Source organism: Gossypium arboreum, chromosome 7 (genome assembly GCF_025698485.1).
Source record: "Gossypium arboreum isolate Shixiya-1 chromosome 7, ASM2569848v2, whole genome shotgun sequence".
NCBI classification, from domain to species: domain Eukaryota; kingdom Viridiplantae; phylum Streptophyta; class Magnoliopsida; order Malvales; family Malvaceae; genus Gossypium; species Gossypium arboreum.
Genome location: NC_069076.1, coordinates 8,829,949 through 8,851,572, shown reverse-complemented (window position 1 = coordinate 8,851,572; position 21,624 = coordinate 8,829,949). Strand labels below are relative to the sequence as shown.

At 34.2% G+C, this 21,624-nt stretch overlaps 1 non-coding gene across 1 annotated transcript; it reads left to right on the top strand.

Annotated features, from left to right (window-relative positions):
• Positions 1-16,924: 16,924 nt before the first annotated feature.
• Positions 16,925-17,030, top strand: LOC128295709 (small nucleolar RNA R71). The gene has a single exon (XR_008286268.1). It is a non-coding gene; the product is annotated as a small nucleolar RNA R71 (small nucleolar RNA).
• The last annotated feature ends 4,594 nt before the right edge of the window (positions 17,031-21,624 follow it).

Genomic DNA, 21,624 nt, shown 5'->3' with positions numbered 1-21,624 from the left:
CTTAATACCAAAATTTTTGCTAAAGCCCAAGTTTGAACCTAGGATTTCTCTAACACTTCTCAGGGCCATTAACCACCAAAGCAGACATTTAATTGTGTCATTTCATTGCACAATTAAATACCTATATACAACCTCCTTACGGACCCGCACTCAAGGCCCAATACTTCTAAGCCCAAATTTGGGGTGTTACATATGTAAACTTGATTTTTTATTCTAGAACTTGCTTCAGTTATACATGTCAAGAACACACTATTGATTTGATATACTGAGATGATAGAGGCACTTAGGATTTAACCCGCTTAACCTCTAAACAACTTACCTGTTGCATCAACCCCTAGTAAACCTCATTGATCCTAACACAATTTTTTTACCAAACACTCGTTCCTATTAACTTGTAAACCACATTAATGTTGTAAATTATTGACTCATTTTTTGTCGAGATTTGATTTGGTTAGTTGTCTGATTATGTTTCATCATTTGCGTTGTTGAATTCTAATTTGTTCTAAAAAATAAAATAAACAAAGAAAAAATATAAAAAAAATTATTGAGCTTGAATAGTTAGTTTCATATTCTGTTGAAAAACTCATTTTCATACTTTATTTCTTGTTGATGTAAATTCTTTCAATTCAACAATTGACTTTTTTATTTGGTAACTTATCAATTCGACTCTCGATTGTAAGTAACTTTTCTAACCTTTTCCATACCCTTAACTTAAGCCCCGTTACAACCTTGTAAAAACCTCTTGATTGGTGTGTCATCTCGATCTATAGTGGTGGTGATCTGATTTTCAAGCAAGCCTATGGTAATAACATTTCTTATTTGACTGTTGAGTGCACATTACTGGAACCTTAAACACTTTGAGTACTTTGAGTGCTTTGAGTGAATCCTTAGTAAGGATGTTCATTCTTTTTTAGTTTGAATTTCAAGTAATTATTGAGATAAAAGATATGCCTAATGTTTTTAAGCCTTAAAAATCTATGCTTGAATTGCTTGTATTATTTAGTGTCATTTTAGTGTGAGTTTTCAATGCATGATTATCTGTAGATTATCCTAATACGTTGTTGGTGAAAATGATAAATTGAGGGAGGTTAACTTGAATGTAGGTTGAGAATTTTACTTGAGAACAAGCAAAAGGCTAAGTGTGGGGATATTTGATAAGTGCTAAAGTAACATATTTTAACTTCATTCTTAATACATTTTTAGGTGATTATTCGATGTTAATTGAGAATTTTATGCTCATAATTCTTTAAAATTCATGTTTTGATACTTAATAGAGCACTTGGGAGGAAAAGGAGTGAAAACTAGAGCAACGGAGCAAGCTACAGGAGCCACACGATGGGACCATTCCATACGGCCTAGCCACACAGTTGTGTTACCCATACGGGCATGTGGTGGGCCGTGTTGATTTCACAAAATTTCAGACCAAATTCAGAAAATCAGAATTTTTAGGTTTTTTAGGCATTCTAAAATGTATATATGATAAAAATAAAAAGATAGAAGGGGGCCGTCATAGAGTACTCAAGAAAACAATTCAAAAAACACCATTGAAGCTGATTCTGAAGTAGATTTCTATCAATATTGAAGATTCCCAATTGATTTATTAGGAGATTATCAAGAGTTTATTTGTTTCTTTTAGTTATATTGTATCTTGAATGTTTTTATTTTCAAGCAAGAACTAATATTCTAAATACCTAGGGAAATTAACCTTATAATGGATTCTGTCATTTGATTTTTGTTTTATACAATAAATTCTTGGTTTCTTGTTCTCAATTATGTGTGTTTAATTCTTAGTTTAATATTTCTAGATTATTTATCCATATTTTATGTGCATAAATCTAAGGTTGAATAAACTGTTTAAGAGTAGATCTTGCGTAATAGAGTGGAGTTGCAAGCAATCCTAGAAATAGGACAACATAAATCTACCATATTAGGTTTAAATATAATAGTAGAATCCATAGCATGAGTTAATGCAATAATAGAGGTTTTAATTAGAAAGAAATTTTAATTAATCAACCTAGAGTCAGTTGCCCTTATGCTCGAAAGAGATATTAGCATAATTTAGAGATTTCTACGGATCAAGGTGCTAAGTAAAGAAATTGTGTAATTTAGATTGATAGTGAGAGATGAAATCTAGGTGAATCCTTTCCTAGGTTTTTTTTTCGCTTATTGGTTTTTAATCGGTTATTGTTGTGATTTGTTCTTTGTCCTATTTTTTAGTTAGTTAATTAGTTAATTCTAGTTTTTAATCAATCACTCGAATTGTTCAATTAAATAATAGAAATACGATAATTACTAGTACTTTTAGTCTTCATGGGAACAATGTTTTTGCTCACCGTAGCTATATTATTAATTGATAAGTGCGCTCGCCTTAGTCAAATTTTTAGTTAGTTTTGTGGACATTAATTTAACACTAATTTCTTCAAGAAATCAACAATGAAAACTTTCAAAAACTATAACAATTTTGCAAATTTGTACATAGGCTAGCTAAATCAAGATCTCATAACTTCAAAAAAACAAAAATTACAAGAAAATGATTTGAATAGCTTACCAATTTGAGGGACCAAATGTTTGAAACCTTAGAAAGCTTTTCCTTATTTGTTTTTCTTGAAGTTTTTGACTCGTGATTTTCGCGACAGGTTTTAAATATTTATAATGAATCATTCTTAAAACTAAATTTTATCACAATGAAGGCAAGTGTACCTATCGAACAGTAGTATAGCTTTAGCAAAACCGGATTGTCGAACCCAAGGGAACTAAAAGTACTAGTAATGACTGTCTTTTTATTATCTAGCCTAAGAATAAGGGGGTTTGTTTTAACTAACTAATTATCTAAACTAAGAATTCATAGAAAATAGAATTGGGGAATTACTTATGGAAAAACGATTGCATTAAGACAATACCTAAGGAAAAATCCACCTAGACTTCACTTGTTATTCTGACTCCGAATCGGACGATTTATTCATTTAACTTGTTCCGTAGAGATCCCTAAGTTATGTTATTATCCCTATTCAAGACTAATAATATCTAATCCCTAGATTGAATAATTGAGACTTTTCTCTAAGTAACACCCTAGAGTTGTATTAACTCGATCTATGGATCTCCTTATTAGGTTTCACCCTAATCCGGCAAAATCTTGTCACCTTATCTCTAGGCGCGCAATCAACTCTACTTAATTATGACAAATGTACTCTTAGACAAGGTCTATTCCTCCTCTGAATAAAAGCTTATCTTGAATCAGTATCCTGGGATATCAAAACAAGAATTAAGAACACATAATTAAGAACAAGTTAAATATTTATCATACAATTCAGAAAATAATAACAAGATTCGTCTTAGGTTTCATCCCCCTTAGGTATTTAGGGGTTTTAGTTCATAACTAAAAATGAAAATATCTCAGAAGAATAATGAATACAAAACATAAAGAAAACCCAAAACTCCTGAAGGGAAATTGAAAGGAGATCTTCAGTCTTGATGATGAATCCGGCTTCTAAAATGGATCAATCGGCTTCCTTCGAGTAATTCCTTCCTTCCTCTCTATGCCTCCCCTTTTCCTCTTCCTTTAGGGCATATTTATAGGCTTTAGAATGCCTAAAAGCCCTCAAAATTGGCCTTTTCCGAATCAGACTCAATTTGGGCTCGACAGGGACACGCCCGTGTGCGATTACTTCAGGCCGTGGTCAAGCCTGTTAAATAGGCACGAGCGTGTGGTCCACCCGTGTGAGTCATGCTTCGATTCTGCCAAATTGACACTATCGTGTGGTCCACCCGTGTGAGGAAGTCCAGGCCGTGTTGATTTCGTACTTTGGCCCATTTTCTCCGTTTTTGGCCCGTTTCTCATTCATTTTGCTCTCCTATGCTCGCCTAAGTATAAAACATGAAATTAAAGCATTAGAAGCATCGAATTCACCAATTCTAAGGAAAAATCATCCATAAAATGTGTTAAGCATGGGGTAAAAATATGTATAAATTACGGTTTATCAAATACCCCCACACTTAAGCATTTCCTTGTCTTCAAGCAAAATTCTCAACTCATAATCAAAATAAATTCTTCTCAGGTTATAATCTCTATCGAAAATATCTCAAAATAATCCACAGGTAATCATACATCGAGAATTTAACTAAAAGAACATTAGAGCTTCAAACATTCCAATTTGAGTATTTAATCATGCAAAACTTAGGCATCTCCCTTTATCTAAGTGGTTACCTCAATTCGAAATCTCACGAAGTTTAACATCCTCACTAAAGATTCACTCAAATCACTCGAGGTGTTTAAGGACAATAAATGAAGCACTCAATAGTCAATAATGAAAAGTCATTACCATAGGCTTGCATGAAAATCAAATCTCCACCACTATAAATTGAGATGAAACATCAATCAAAAGGTCTTTAGAGGGTTGTAATGTGGGTTTGGTTAGAGGGTGTGGTCACAAGCTGAAAGAAACTGTTAGAATCGAGATTGAATTGAAAAAATCACTTAACTAGAAAAAGATTTAATCATCACTTGCATACAACAGAGCTTCTTCTCAGAATATGGAATTTAAATACTTAAGCTCAAAAACAAAAGATTACTACTACTAATATGTATACATGTTTTTTTTTAGGAACAAGTTAACTTAGAAAATAGAATAAAACATAGTTAAGCAACTATTTCAATTCAAATCTCGACAAAAATAGGGATCAAATTAATTTAAGGGATTTCAACAATAATGGGTTAAGGGTTAATATTAAGGGTAATACAAAAAAATGGCTTGTTAGCTCAACGAGGTTTACCAAAGGTTAATCGTGGAGGTAGGCTTTTCATGGCATGAGTGGGTTAATCCTAAGTGCCTTTCTCATTTTGACATATCCAATCAAATAGTGTGGTCTTGACATGCATAATCAAGCAAGTTCTAGAATAACAGTTCAATACTGACGCATTCAAAACAATAATAAAAGTGAGCATGAAAGAATTAATAAATGCTCAAAAGGCTCAAAAATCTCACAAGAATTATGGCTTTTTGATGTCTAAACTTGTGAATTCCAACTCAAGATAATACCTAAACTTGGGGAAACAACCTAAAATTTTAAATTCTTAAAAATCAACGTATCATGCTTGCTTCCCTAATATCTTAAAGTTTAAATACTCAATGCATGAATGCCTATGTTTTAATTCAAAATATATCAATAAAAATCATAAATCAATAAAAATTTATCCTAAACATGATATGAGGGCTTTTCAAGAGAACAAGGCAATCATTCAGGGATTTTTCTAATAGTGAAATAAATACTCCTCCACACTTAAGATATACATTTCCCTCAATGTACAAAGATAGATATTTTGACAAATGTAAGTGTAAGTTCATAAGATAGGGAGAAAAGTGAAACTTCCTGAGTTAAAAATGGATGAAATTCCTGGATTAGCGAGAGCGAGTTGTTGGAAATAAAGCTGGAGAACAAACATGATTCTGAAGGACAAAAGGAGAATTGGGGGAATAATTTGATAGTAATCATAAAGATAAGTCGTGTTTAAAAATAAAAGAAACTTCAAAAATTAATAAAAGAAAAGTAAAGTAAGATAGGAAATCTAATTTTTTTCAAGTGGCACGGCCGGTTCACACGCCCGTGTGGATCGTGTCTCGCCCGTGTTTGTCGCGAAGTGAAATAGAGGCACACGGCCTTCAGGCACGCCCGTGTGTATAGGCCGTGTGGCTACATGATCATGTTACACGACCATGTGTGATGTGGTTCGCTTCTCCTACGGTCGTGTAGTTCTACGCAAGCCCGTGTTATTTTCACAGTGCTGTCCACGGATGATGGACACGAGCGTGTCGCACGCCCGTATGTATTTGGTAGATTTGACCACGGCCAGGCCGCACGCCCATGGCCACTTATCGTATCCCGTGTTGGGAAAGAAACTTTTACCCTATTTTCGCACGGCCATATTGTACGACCGTGGTGCCATCCGTGGTTGTCACACGACCTGAAGCACGGCCGTGTGATCGGTCGTGTGGAGTTGGGAACCTGTGCTCAAAGACTCTGTTAGTGACCTAGATGTTTAAAAATTGAAATTTAAATAATTTAAAACTGTTAGTACTCGAGTTGCCTCCCGAGAAGCGATTGTTTATAGTCTAAGCTTGACTGTTACTTTATTAGTTTATTCAGGGCGGTTTGTGGAGTCATTGCTCCTCTTCATCGTCTTTAAAATTCTCACAAATATAAAGTTTGAGACAATGTCCATTTACTTTGAAAGTACCGTGTGATGGGTGCCTTACCTCTATTGTGCCATATGGAAGAACAGATTGAATTACGAAAGGTTTTCCCAGGAAACAATTTGAGTCTTGAGTTGTATAGGAGGACAAGATCTCTAAATTTAAATTGTTTTCGTTGCTTTAAACGAGTGCCATGGCGTCGCTTTGTTGCTTCCTTGTATAGGCGTGAGTTTTCATATGCATTGGCTTGCCACTCATCAAGTTCGTTTAGCTGCATCAACTTGTTTTTTCCTGCAAGTTCGGGATCAAGGTTTAGAAATTTAATAACCCAAAAAGCTTTATGCTTTAGTTCGAATGATCGATGACAACTTTTTCCATAAACAAGTCTGTAAGGTGATGTCCTTATGGGGGTCTTAAAAGCAGTTTTGTAAGCCCATAAGACATCATCTACTTTCATTGCCCAATCTTTTCTGTTTAATTCTACAATTTTTTCAAGGATCCATTTGATTTCTCGGTTTGCCACTTCCACTTGTCCATTAGTTTGAGGATGGTATGGGGTGGCTGTTCTATGATGAACTCCATATTTCTTAAGAGTTTTTTCAAATTGGGTATTACAAAAATGAGTGCCCCTGTCACTGATAATTGCTCTTGGTGTTTCGAATCTCGAGAAGAGTTTCTTAAGGAAACGTACTACCACTCTAGCATCATTAGTAGGCAGAGCTTGGGCTTCCATCCATTTGGACATATAATCAACTGCTACTAAGATGTATTTATTCCCAAATGAACTGGGGAATGGGCCCATGAAATCGACACCCCAATCGTCAAATATTTCACATGAAAGCATAGAGTTTTGAGGCATTTCATCACGTTAGGATAAGTTACCTGTCCATTAGCATTTGTCACATAAAGTAACGTACCTGTTAGCATCTTTGAATAACGAGGACCAGTAAAAACCTGATTCAAGTATTTTATGTGTGGTCTTAGTTCCACTATAGTGTCCTCCAGTTGGCCCTGAGTGGCAATGTTCCAGTATTTTTGATGTTTCTGATCTTGTAACGCACCTTCTAATGACTTGATCTACACATCTGCGAAAAAGAAAAGGGCCGTCCCAAAAGTAGTTTTTCACATCATTAAAGAATCGTTTCTTTTACTGGTGTGTTAACCCTTTTGGGATGATGTTAGCGGCTAAAAAATTCACGATGTCTGCAAACCAAGGTACCTCGGAGTCAGATATAGTGAAAAATTGTTCTTTAGGAAACGAATCATTTATTTCAACTTCATCTAGTTCTTTGGTATTGGAGTTCTCAAGCCTGGACAGATGACCAGCCACGAGATTTTCAGCTCCTTTCTTATCCCGAATTTCCAAGTCAAATTCTTGCAATAGGAGAATCCATCGAATAAGTCGAGGTTTTGCATCAGTTTTAGTTAAAAGGTAGCGAAGGGTAAAATGGTCAGTGTAAACAACAATTTAGACAATATGAGATATGATCGAAATTTATCAAATGCAAAAACCACAGCTAGTAATTCTTTTTCCGTAGTAGTATAATTCTCTTGTGCAGCTGTCAAAGTTTTGCTAGCATAATAGATAGGTTGAAAATGCTTGTCTCTTCACTGTCCCAATACTGTACCTACTACAAAATCACTTACATTACATATTAATTCAAATGGTAAGTTCCAATCAGGTGCAATTATGATTGGAGCATTAATTAATTTATCTTTTAAAGTATTAAATGCTTCTAAATACTCCTGATTGAAATTAAAAGGTATATCTTTTTCTAGCAATTTTGTCAAAGGCTTAGCTATTTTAGAAAAATACTTAATAAATCTTCTATAAAAACCAGCGTGTCCTAAAAAGCTTCTAATAGCCTTAACCGAACTAGGAGGGGGTAATTTTTCGATTGTTTCTATTTTAGAGTTGTCCACTTCTATCCCTTTACTAGAAACTTTATGCCCTAATACAATAGCTTCTTGGACCATGAAGTGACATTTCTCCCAGTTAAGCACAACGTTCATTTCCTCACATCTTATTAAAACTCGTTTTAAAATTTTAAGGAAGAGATGGAAAGAGTTACCGAATACTGAGAAATCATCCATAAATGCTTCCATGATATCTTCCACGAGTTAGTCAAAGATGGCCATCATACAACGCTGAAAAGTGGCGGGGCCATTACATAATCCAAAAGGCATTCTACGATAAGCAAACATACCATATGGACATGTGAATGTCGTCTTTTCTTGATCTTCAGGAGCTATTGGGATTTGGAAGTAGCCAGAGAGTCTGTCTAAAAAGCAGTAGTACATGTGTCCGGATAATGTAATAACCCGAATTAGGGCCTAATCAGAATAGTGGTTTCAGGACCACAAAATTTGAGATAGAAATAATTATTTTATGTTTGAGGTCTATGATATGATTGCATGATTGTGTGAAAATTTCGTGAAGAAATTCTATCCATAAAGTGCTTAATTTGAAGTTAGGGACTAAATTGAATATGTTGCAGAACTTGCATTCTAGAAGTTTCTAGTATGAAATTGCTTTGAAATATTAATTAGGAGGTCTTAAAGAAATTTGACCAATTTTTAAGTTTATGGACAAAAATTGGACATGGTTGGAATGTTTGAAAGTTTAGTAAGGAAGGGCATTTTGGTCATTTGGATATTAAATGAAATAAAATGGGAAAAATAACACAAAAATGATCATCTTCTTCATAAGTTGCTGCTGAATTTTTCTCATCACCATAGATAGGGTTTCAACACTTTCAAGCCTTGATTGTAAGTGATTTCTATGCTCGTTTTTAATGTTCTTTACATTTTTGAAATCATCGTAGCTCGGTTTACCTATTTCTACCAATATTTTGAGCTAAGGTTTATATTTAAAATTTTACCCATGATTGATATGTATGAATTTTGATTTTTTTATGGTAGAATATGAAGTTTGAGATTGTGTTAAACAACTTTTGCTAAGTGATTTTTCGTAAAAACGAGTAAAATGACTTAATCAGTAAAAAATACCTAATATTCATAAGTACATGTTGGAGTGTGAATTTGATGTTGCTATATAAGGGAAAAATTATCACCATGTCATAAAACATAAGAAAATAGGATGAGGTTTAATTTACGAGCCTTGGGGCAAAAGTGTAAATATGTAAAAGTTTAGGGGCAAAATGGTAATTTTTCTAAAGTTCGTACTAGGGGGTGTTTTGATGAATGTGTGTATTAAATAAATTAATTTGGTATTATAGATCAAGAGAAAAGAGATTCGAGTCGAGATCGGGGGAAAAATAAAGTTTACGAGGAATAGGCTCAACTATTCTCATTTTGTATCGAGGTAAGTTCATATGTAAATATTGTAATATAACCGTTATTTTAAATCATTTAATGCTATTTATATGATATTATGATTGTTATCATGCAATTCTATGCTTTGTGGTCATTGTTGGACAACATGCAAAAATTTTATGAATTATGTGAAAAATGTGAAAGACTACCGAAGTATCGTCATTGGTATTCCAAGGAGAATGGTAAAGGAGTACGAACGAGGAAAGTCCCGTTGAACCTTAGGAATAGATTAGGATATTTGGGCACCGAGCTCGTTGAGTTGAGTCCGAGTTCACTTATGGATGTGACTGTCCGAGCTCGTTGAGTTGAGTCCGAGTTCACTTATGGATGCGAACGCCCGAGCTCGTTGAGTTGAGTCTGAGTTCGCTTATGGGCGGGTTACATGGTAGCTTGTGTGGCACTTATGTGAAAACTTTCCATGTATCCGAGTTATATTACGATGTGTTCAACGGGTAAAAATTCTAGTGAAATGGAAGAATACTCAAGATGCAAGTGACGTATTGGTAAGTGTTGTGGAATGGGCACTTTGGACAGGTATGTACTTAACCCTCGGGTTGAGACTTGATACGACAACAATAATATGGCAAGATGATGAATGATGAATAGAAATGTGATATATGTTTTGGTGATATTATGCTAATGTTGGTTGGTATAATTGTTTTGTTAAGTTATTTTTTATTTGCATGTGGACTTACTAAGCATCTATGCTTACTCCCTCCTTTTCATTTGTAGTTTTGACAAGTCAATTTGGAGATCGGGACGGTCGAAGGCACGCTCACACTATCACTGGACAATCGCGGTATAATGACTTGTAATTTTTGGAAATATGGCATATATAGCATTCCAATCATTTTGTGTGTATAATCTCACGATATGGCCCATGGATGGAATGGAAATGTTTGAGAATGATTAGCTATTGGAATGGCTAATCAAGTATATATATGATAACATGTATGCTTTATGTCTTAACTAAACCATGTAAATCCTTGGAAAGGTAAAATTGGCTACAAAATAGAATCAGACAGCAGCAGTGATGTGAATTTGAAAAATCACTAAAAATAGTAGAAATTAAATTAAATGATGAATAAGTTATGTGATCGAAGCTTGATGAGTCTATTTTCATATAGAAGAAACAAAACAGGTAAATAAGTTATATTTTATGAGATATTTAAGTTTTGGTGGAACAGAGTCAGAGCGATCTCTGAATCCCCTGTTCTGACTTTAAAAATTCACCATAAATTGTACAAAAACAATTAGGAGTTTTACCTTACTTGTATGAAATACTTATTGAGTCTAGATTTATTAGAAACAAATAGAATAGTCATTGAAACTCTGTACAGGGAGATATATGATTCGAAATACACAGGGATTAGAGTAGCCGAACCCTGAAATAGGGGAAACTTTAACTAATAAACTGTACTAATTGGCCTAAAAAATTTTTATAAAAAAATTAGTAAGTAGATATATGAGTCTCATTTCATGGAAATTTTACGGAATTATATTTCGAGTTTCGTAACTCGAGATATGGATTTTTTTAGCAACTGTGACATAGTTAGCCAACTTGTTTGGAAATTCTAAAACAAATTGTTTGAGCTGTTTAATTAATGAATTAAGTCCATTTACACCTCGTGCTTGACTCTGGTGACAGTCTCGAGTACGGGGGCGTTACATTTGGTGATATCAGAGCCAGGTTTAGTTGGTTCTCGGACTAACGTGGTGTAAGTATGGATTTTGCTATACATGCCATATTTATATATTGTGATAGTGTGACGACTCTTGACCTTTTGAAATGATTTTTTTATAGTAAATGGATCCCGATCCAACTGTGGCTGATGATGTAGAGAGAAATGCGCCAGCTCCTGCTGAAGGGGCAGTGTCGACTGAAAATCGACCTCCTATTGTTGGCCAAGGAGGAGGAGAAATGGCTTAGGAAGCCTTTCTTAAAATGATGAATGCTTGGTATACATAGTTCGTTCATACTAACCCGACTGCTCAACAACCTCCCCTACCACCCCCGATTTCTCAACCTATACCTCAGATGCCTTCAGATATGGATCTAATGAAATTCCATAGATCTCTGATTGCCCGAATCCACAAGCAAGGGGCCAAAGAATGTAGGGCAAATGTTGATGATGACGCTAAAAAAGCAGAATTTTGGCTCGAAAATTCTATTCGAGTATTTGATTAGTTATCTTGTACACCTGAAGAGTGCTTGAGGTGTGCTATATCATTGCTGAGGGATTCGGCTTATCATTGGTGGAAGACATTAATTTCAGTGGTGCCGAAAGAGAAAGTGACTTGGGAATTCTTTCAAGAAGAATTTCGAAAGAAATATATCAACGAAAGATTCATAGACCAGAAGCGTAAAGAGTTTCCTGAGTTGAGGCAAGGCAACATGACAGTTACCAAGTATGAAAGAGAGTTCGTTCGATTGAGCAAGTATGCTCGAGAATATATCCCTTCAGAGGTTAAAATGTGCAAACAATTTGAAAATGGCACCTTATGAAGCTTTGTATGGTCGCAAGTGTCGGACACCACTGTATTGGACCGAACTCAAAGAAAACCAGATTTACGGAGTTGATTTAATCAAGGAAACTGAAGAAAAAGTGAAAGTGATTCGAGACTGTTTGAAAGCTGCTTCGGATAGGAAAAAATCTTACGCAAATTTGAAGCGAAAAGAGATCGAGTTTCAAGTTGGTGATAAAATGTTTTTAAAAGTGTCTCCATGGAAGAAAGTTCTTAGATTCAGTCAGAAAGGCAAGTTGAGTCCACGTTTCATCGGACCGTATGAGGTAATTGAAAGAATTGGCCCGGTAGCGTATCGGTTAGCATTACCGCCGGAATTAGAGAAGATTCATGATGTATTCTATGTATCTATGATACAGTATCGTTCGGATCCTTCACATGTGATTTTATCGATAGAAATTGAGTTACAACCGAATATGACTTACAATGAAGAACCGATTAAAATTTTAGCTCGGGAGGTCAAGCAACTGAGAAATAAAAGTATCGCTCTCGTGAAGGTATTGTGGCAAAAACATGGGGTAGAAGAGGCTACATGGGAACCCGAGGAAACTATGAGGAATCAATACCCACACTTGTTTACCAGTAAGATTTTCGAGGATGAAAATCCTTAAAGGGGGGAGAGTTGTGATAACCCGAATTAGGGCCTAATCGAAATATTGGTTTCGGGACCACAAAAGATAAGATATAAATAATTATTTTATGATTATTTTGAGGTCTATGATATGATCGCATGATTGTGTGAAAATTTCGTGAATAAATTCTATGCATAAAGTGCTTAATTTGAACATAGGGACTAAATTGAAAAAGTTGCAAAACTTGCATTCTAGAAGTTTCTAGTATGAAATTGCTTTGAAATATTAATTAGGAGGTCTTAAATAGAAATTTGACCAATTTCTAAGTTTATGGACAAAAATTGGACATGGAATTTTTGAAAGTTTAGTAAGGGTATTTTGGTCATTTGGATATTAAATGAAATAAAATGGGAAAAATAACACAAAAATGATCATCTTCTCCATAAGTTGCCACTAAATTTTGCTCTCCACCATAGCTAAGGTTTCAACACTTTTAAGCCTTGATTGTAAGTGATTTCTATGCCCGTTTTTAATGTTCTTTACATTTTTGAAATCCTCGTAACTCGGTTTACCTATTTCTACCAATATTCTGAGCTAAGGTTTATATTTAAAATTTTACCCATGGATGATATGTATGAATTTTGATTTTTTATGGTAGAATATGAAGTTTGAGATTGTGTTAAACAACTTTTGCTAAGTGATTTTTCGTAAAAATAAGTAAAATGACATAATCAGTAAAAATACCTAATATTCATAAGTACATGTTAGAGTGTGAATTTGATGTTGCTTTAGAAGGGAAAAATGATCACCATGTCATAAAACATAAGAAAATAGGATGAGGTTTAATTTACGAGCCTTGGGGCAAAAGTGTAAATATGTAAAAGTTTAGGGGCAAAATGGTAATTTTTCTAAAGTTCGTACTAGGGGCTGTTTTGATGAATGTGTGTATTAAATAAATTAATTTGGTATTATAGATCAAGATAAAAGAGATTCGAGTCAAGATCGGGGGAAAAATAAAGTTTACGAGGAATAGGCTCGACTATTCTCATTTTGTATCGAGGTAAATTCATATGTAAATATTGTAATATAACTATTATTTTAAATCATTTAATGCTATTTATACGATATTATGATTGTTATCATGGAATTCTATGCTTTGTGGTCATTGTTGGACAGCATGCAAAAATTTTATGAATTATGTGAAAATTGTGAAAGACTACCGAAGTATCGTCATTGGTATTCCAAGGAGAATGGTAAAGGAGTACGAACGAGGAAAGTGCCGTTGAACCATAGGAATAGATTAGGATATTTGGGCATCCAAGCTCGTTAAGTCGAGTCTGAGTTCACTTATGGATGCGACTGTCCGAGCTCGTTGAGTTGAGTCTGAGTTCACTTATGGATGCAAACGCCCGAGCTCGTTGAGTTGAGTCCGAGTTCGCTTATGGGCGGGTTACATGGTAGCTTATGTGGCACTTATGTGCAAACTTTCCATGTATCTGAGTTCTATTCCGATGTGTTCAACGGGTAAAAATTCTAGTGAAATGGAAGAATACTCAAGATGCAAGTGACGTATTGGTAAGTGTTCTGGAATGGGCACTTTGGAAAGGTAAGTACTTAACCCTCAGGTTGAGACTTGATACGACAACAATAATATGGTAAGATGATGAATGATGAATAGAAATGTGATATATGTTTTGGTGATATTATGCTAATGTTGGTTGGTATAATTTTTTTGTTAAGTTATTTGTTATTTGCATGTGGACTTACTAAGCATCTATGCTTACTCCCTCATTTTCATTCTTTGTAGTTTTGACAAGTCAATTTGGAGATCGGGACAGTCCTCACACTATCACTGGACAATCGCGGTATAATGACTTGTAATTTTTGGAAATATGGCATGTATAGCATTCCAATCATTTTGTGTGTATAATCTCACTATATGGCCCATGGATGGAATGGAAATGTTTGAGAATGATTAGCTATTGGAATGGCTAATCAAGTATATATATGATAACATGTATGCTTTATGTCTTAACTAAACCATGTAAATCCTTGGAAAGGTAAAATTGGCCACAAAACAGAATCAGACAGCAATAGTGACGTGAATTTGAAAAATCACTAAAAATAGTAGAAATGGAATTAAATGATGAATAAGTTATGGAATCTAAATTTGATGAGTCTATTTTCATATAGAAGAAACGAAACAGGAAAATGAGTTACATTTTATGAGATATTTAAGTTTTGGTGGAATAAGGTCAGAGTTATCTTTGAATCCCCTATTCTAACTTTAAAAATTCACCATAAATTGTAAAAAAACAATTATGAGTTTTACCTTACATGTATGAAATCCTTATTGAGTCTAGATTTATGAGAAACAAACGACATAGTCATTGAAACTCTGTACAGGGAGATATCTGATTCTTAATACCAAGCTATGGCCTTTTTATGTTCTTTTAATATTTGGATTAATTCCTCTTTCTCCTTGGGTTACAAGTTAGAAGTAATAATAACTGGTAATGAAGAATTATTTCCAAGGAATGCGTATTCCAAGTGGTTTGGTAATTGTTTAAGTTCCAGTTTGGGAGGCTGTTCAATAGAGGGTTTTTGCTTAAGTTCATCGTTTATCTTAATGCCCTCATATTCTACTTGTCTTGAAGAATGCTCATTAGGTTCATCATCTATCTCCTCTTCTTAAGCTAGATACAGTTTCGTCGTCTCCTTCTGTACAATTTTCTGAAAATAGTCTTGAGTAGTATGATCAATAGAGTCAATAAAATAACATGAATCATCCTGTTCCCTAGAAAACCCCATAGCATCATAAATTTTAAAGATAATCTCCTCGTCACCTACTCTAAGTACCAATTTAGCATCACCCACATCGATTACAGCCCTAGTAGTGGCTAAAAATGGACGCCCTTAAAATTAAGGGCACTTCTACATCTTCATCCATGTCAAGCACAACAAAGTCAATAGGAAATATGAATTTATCTACTTTCACAAGTACGTCTTCTATAATACCCCTAGGATATTTAACAGATCTATCGGCTAATTGAATACTCGTCCTAGTAGGTTTAGGTTCCCCAAAACCAAGTTGTTATTTTATATGGCATCAAATTAATGCTAGCGCCTAAATCAGCTAGTGCTTTCTCAACATTCAGACTACCAATTAAGCAAGGGATAGTAAAACTTCCTGGATCTTTTAGTTTGGTTGGCAGCTTGTTTTGGAGTATAACTGAGCATTCCTCGTTGAGTTCTACTGTAGATAAGTCCTCGAACTTCCTTTTATTTGTTAGAAGCTCCTTCAAAAGTTTTGCATATGTAGGCATCTGCGAGATGGCTTCAACAAAAGGTAAGTTGATATGTAATTACTTAAAAAGTTCAAGAAACTTATCGAATTATGCATCAATGCGGTCTTTTTTCAATTTTCCTGGGTATGGAACTGGTGGTTTATATTCCTTCGACACTGGTTTGTCACTATTTTGGGGTTTTTCTTCCCCCCTTTCGCTTATCATGGCTTCTTATGGTAGCTTCTTTTTAGATTCCGCTAACACTTTTCCACTCCTTAGTGTAACTGCTTTTACATGCTCTTTTGATTTGGTGTTACTCGGTAAACTTCCTAGTGGTCTTTCCGAAATCAGTTTGGGCAGCTGGCCTATCTGAGTTTCGAGCCCTTGGATCGACGCTTGTTGATTTTTAAGTGTTGTCTCGGTGTTCTAGAAATGAGTTTCTGACACCGAGATAAATTTAGACAACATCTCGTCAAGGTTCGGTTTCTTTTCCTATTGATACGGTGGTTGTTGAAAACCCGGAGGATGTTATGGTCTTTGATTTCCTTGACCGCCCCACGAGAAATTGGGATGGTTCCTCCAACCTGCATTATAAGTGTTACTATATGGGTTATTTTAGGATCTAGAGTTATTGTTACCCATATATTGGACTTGTTCCTCCTCGATACTAGGGTTGAAGGGTTGATACTGTGTGCATGCTCCTCCTCCATTCATCTCACACCTCATCACTGGCTGTACCTGAGTAGAACCAAGTAAACCATCAATCTTTTTATTTAGAAGTTCTACTTGGTTTGACATCATAGTAACCGAATCGACGTTATAAACACCTGCTATTTTAGTTGGCTTAGTCCTCATGACTTGCCACTGATAGTTATTTAGTGGCATATCTTCAATAAATTTGTAAGCCTCTTTAGGTGTTTTGTTGTTGATGGTTCCTCCAGCTACTGCATCAATCATTTGCCTTATCGAGGGGTTCACATCATTGTAGAATGTTTGAACTTGCAGCCATAGGGGTAATCCATGGTGAAGACACCTTCGCAATAGGTCCTTGTATCTCTCTCATGCATCGTAAAGAGTTTCTAAGTCCATCTGCACAAATGAAGAGATATCATTACGTAATTTGGCTGTTTTAGCAGGCAGAAAATATTTTAATAGAAATTTTTCGGTCATTTGTACCCAAATAGTAGTTGACCCTCGTGGTAGCAAGTTCAACCACTATTTAGCTTTATTCCTCGATGAAAAAGGGAATAACCAAAGACGAATGGCATCGTCAGAAACACCATTAATTTTAAATATATCGCAGAATTCCAGGAAATTTGCCAAGTGAGTGTTTGGATCCTCATCCTGTAAACCATCAAACTGAACAAATTGCTGTATCATTTGAGTAGTGTTAGGTTTTAGTTCAAAATTATTCGCATCAATAACGGGCCTAACTATACTTAACTCAGTTCCTATTAAAGTAGGTTTAGCATAATCATACATAGTACGAGGAGCAGGATTCTGATTTGCTAGTTCAGCGGGTATCGCAAGAGGTAGCTGATTATCTTGATTTTCAGCCATCTTCTCAGCCGTAGTTGAGATATCATCCTCTTGCCCTTCCTCTGTGTATCTTAGGCTTCACTTTATTTCTCTTTGGTTTCTGCGAACTGTGCGATCGATTTCTTCGTCAAACAGTAGTGGTCCTGACGGGTTTCTTCTAGTCATAAACTATAAAAATCCTGCCAAGAGAAAGAAAAAGTAAATTAATAAATAATAAAAAAATTAAATTAAATTAATTTGCAAGGAACATAAATGGCTAAAGTAATGAAAATTGAGTGCTCTTAATATCTTAGTTTCCCGGCAACGGTGCCAAAAACTTGATACGTGATTTTCGTGATAGGTTTTAAATATTTATTATGAATCGTTCTTGAAACCAACTCTTATCATGATGAAGGCTAGTGTACCTATCGAACAATAGTATAGCTTTAGCAAGATCGGATTGTCAAACCTAAGGGAACTAAAAGTACTAGTAATGACTGTCTTTTTATTATCTAGCCTAAGAATAAGGGGGTTTGTTTTAACTAACTAATTATCTAAGCTAAGAATTCACAGAAAATAGAATTGGGGAATTACTTTTGGAAAAATGATTTAATTAAGACAATACCTAAGGAAAAATCCACCTAGACTTCACTTGTTATTCTAACTCTGAATCGGACGATTTATTCATTTAACTTGTTTCGTAGAGATCCCTAAGTTATGTTATTATCCCTATTCAAGACTAATAACGTCTAATCCCTAGATTGAATAATTGAAACTTTTCTCTAATTAACACCCTAGGGTTGATTAACTCGATCTATGGATCCCCTTATTATGTTTCACCCTAATCCGGCAAAATCTTATCACCCTATTTCTAGGTGCGCAATCAACTCCGCTTAATTATGACAAATGTACTCTTAGACAGGGTCTATTCCTCCTTTGAATAAGAGTTTATCTTGAATCAGTATCCTGGGATATCAAAACAAGAATTAAGAACACATAATTAAGAACAAGTTAAATATTTATCATACAATTCAGAAAATAATAACAAGATTCGTCTTAGGTTTCATCCCCCTTAGGTATTTAGGGGTTTTAGTTCATAACTAAAAAGGAAAACATCTCAGAAGAATAATGAATACAAAACATAAAGAAAACCCAAAACTCCTGAAGGGAAATTGAAGGGAGATCTTCAGTCTTGATGATGAATTCGGCTTCTGAGTGGATCAATCGGCTTCCTTCAAGTAATTTCTTCCTTCCTCTCTGTGCCTCCCCTTTTTCCTCTTCCTCTAGGGCGTATTTATAGGCTTTAAAATGCCTAAAAGCCCTCAAAATTAGCCTTTTTCGAATTGGACACAATTTGGGCTCGGCAGGGATACGCCCGTGTGCGATTACTTCAGGCCATGGTCAGCCTGTTAAATAGCACGGACGTGTGGTCCACCCATGTGAGTCGTGCTTAGATTCTACCAAATTGACACGGCCGTGTGGTCCGCCCGTGTGAGGAAGTCCAGGCCGTGTTAATTTCGTACTTTGGCCTATTTTCTCCGTTTTTGGCCCGTTTCTCGTTCCTTTCTCTCTCCTATGCTCGCCTAAGTATAAAACATGAAATTAAAGCATTAGAAGCATCGAATTCACCAATTCTAAGGAAAAATCATCCATAAAATGTGCTAAGCATAGGGTAAAAATATGTATAAATTATGGTTTATCAGTTTCGGTGACGAAGAAGATAAAATAAATATGACAAGCATTAAATCACCTTTATATAGTTAGATAAACTTAATTAAACCAAACTTAATTAATTAAACCTTAATCTAATTAAATCTTAATCACATTTAACCAAAGTTAATGGAGAATAACATCATTTTCCACTATTTGATAGTGAGAATGGTTTAATTACCAATTTGCTCCTTTTATTATTTAAAATCTATAGTGATAAGATTTTTACAATTTAGTTTATGTACCTTAATTAAGCAATTAATAAGCGGAATTGAAGGACCAAACTTTAATATAAACTTTTATACTAACTCCATAAGTATTTATATTTAATATTGACAAACTCAGTTTACGAAAATGAGGTCTCGAAACCGTCTTTTTTGACACTATTGAAAATCAAACTGTTACAACGAATTAAAATTTTTACCTTCCATGGTTGTTGCTTTTGTTATCTTTCTTACAAGGCTTATAGTTAGTGTTGTCCTTAGAGCTTTGACTTACAACTATACTCGGGTTAAGAAGCATTAAATATAAAAGAGTGGGTTTTTATCTTACATAACTTGTGTTTGAGTAAAAGATGGGATTCACATCATGTAGTTAAAAAAAAATACAAGCAACATAAGTTCAAATGTGTGGCAGTTTACTAGAAATTTCTTTTAATTATTATTTATAATCATTTTCTTTATAAACTTTGTTATTAGCCTTCTATTAGTAACAGTGGTATCAGAGCTTTATATTTTTCATTCAAACAATAAACCTAAGTTTTTCTACTAAAATTATTAGTGAGCGATATAAAATATCATTTACCTCCATTTGACATCGAAGTGATCGGACCACAAAAGTCTAAATGCACAAGCTCTAACACCTTCCTTGCTCTCCATGATTTTCGTTTTTGAAATAGTTGCCAATGTTGTTTGCCTATGACACATTCTTTACATACATGAGAAGGAATTTGAATTTGTGGAAGACTTATCACCATCTTCTTTTACTGCAACATTTTTAGACCTTCAAAACTTAAATGCCCATAGTGATAATACCACAACTAAGTTTCATCTTTAACTTTGGTAAAGAAGCACATTTGATTAGTGTTATCAAGATGCAATGGAAACATCTGATTTGTTGTCATTTCAACATGAGCAATCAACCCCAATTTCTCATCATGAATACGACACACTCCAGTTTTTAGGGAAATCTCATACCCCTTCTCTTATAGTTGACCAATATTGAGCAAATTAGCCTTTAATTTATGGAACATAAAAAAACATTGAAGATCACTTGATTGGAGTTCTCTTTTATGTGAATCTTGAGACTTCCTTTCTCCCTGACTAACACTTTAGATTTATCACCAAAAGTTACAATATTGTGGAATGATTCATCCAAATCTGAAATTTTGGCTTGTCTCCACACATGTGATTGTTTCACCTAGTGTCCAAATACCAAAGATTTGGCTGAACTTTGTTACATTCATGACAAGTCATCAAAAGAGAAATCTCTTCTTCTTCACCTTCTTCTGCATAATTTTTTATAAAAAAAGTCACTAAAGATAAAGCATCTAAACTTTGAATGGATAAAGAATATAATAATGAAAATATGGGTTTTATATTTTATTTTATTTTGACCCTAAGGTTTTGTTAAAGAAGTTAAAAAAGAAATTAATGAAGTTTAAAATGTAATTTTTTAGTTAAATAAATTTAGTTTTGATAAAAGAAACATTTTGAATAATTGTTTAAAGGTCCTTAAACTTCTAGTTAAAAAATTAAGAAAATTGCCACATGTTCACCCTATTGGCTCGCATGCCACCTTAGCAAAAAAGTTAACACCGTTAGTGTCAAGTACCATATTGATCAACAGAACAAAACTTCAAATACCAAATTGGACATTTTGAAAATAGAAGTACCACATTAGAACAAACCTGAAAGTATAAGGAGATTTTTAACCATTATCCCTTTTGTTTTTTTCATTAGAAACAACTTTCAAAAAAAATTCTGAACAATTTATAAAAAAAAAATTATTTTATTATTCAAACCTAAGATCTATCTTTCAAAAAAAGTCAATCCAGATTTTAAAATTTATTATTAATGCAATAAGCAGAATAATAGTGTAAATAAATCCCCTTTAATAAATTATATACTTATGTAATATATTGCAAACTTTATATTAAGCAACATGTCGTTTTTAATTTATTTAAATTGTTAATAACAAATAACTTTTAATAAATTCCTTAGAGATACAATTCTTTAAATTTAGTTGATTTAGTCTTAATTCAATTGGTATTAGTATTGTTGTTAATGTAAAACGACGTAGGTTCGAGTGTACTGGAGTGCATTATCAGGATTGTGAGGAGCTATGCGTAATTTTAATTTTAAGTATGATGTAAAAAAACATAAATAATTAAATTATAATGAGATTGTAAAAAAATTAAAATCAAATTCCTACAATAATTTTAAAAGGAAAGAATAAGGGTATGTCTTCAATTTTTTTTCTAAGACA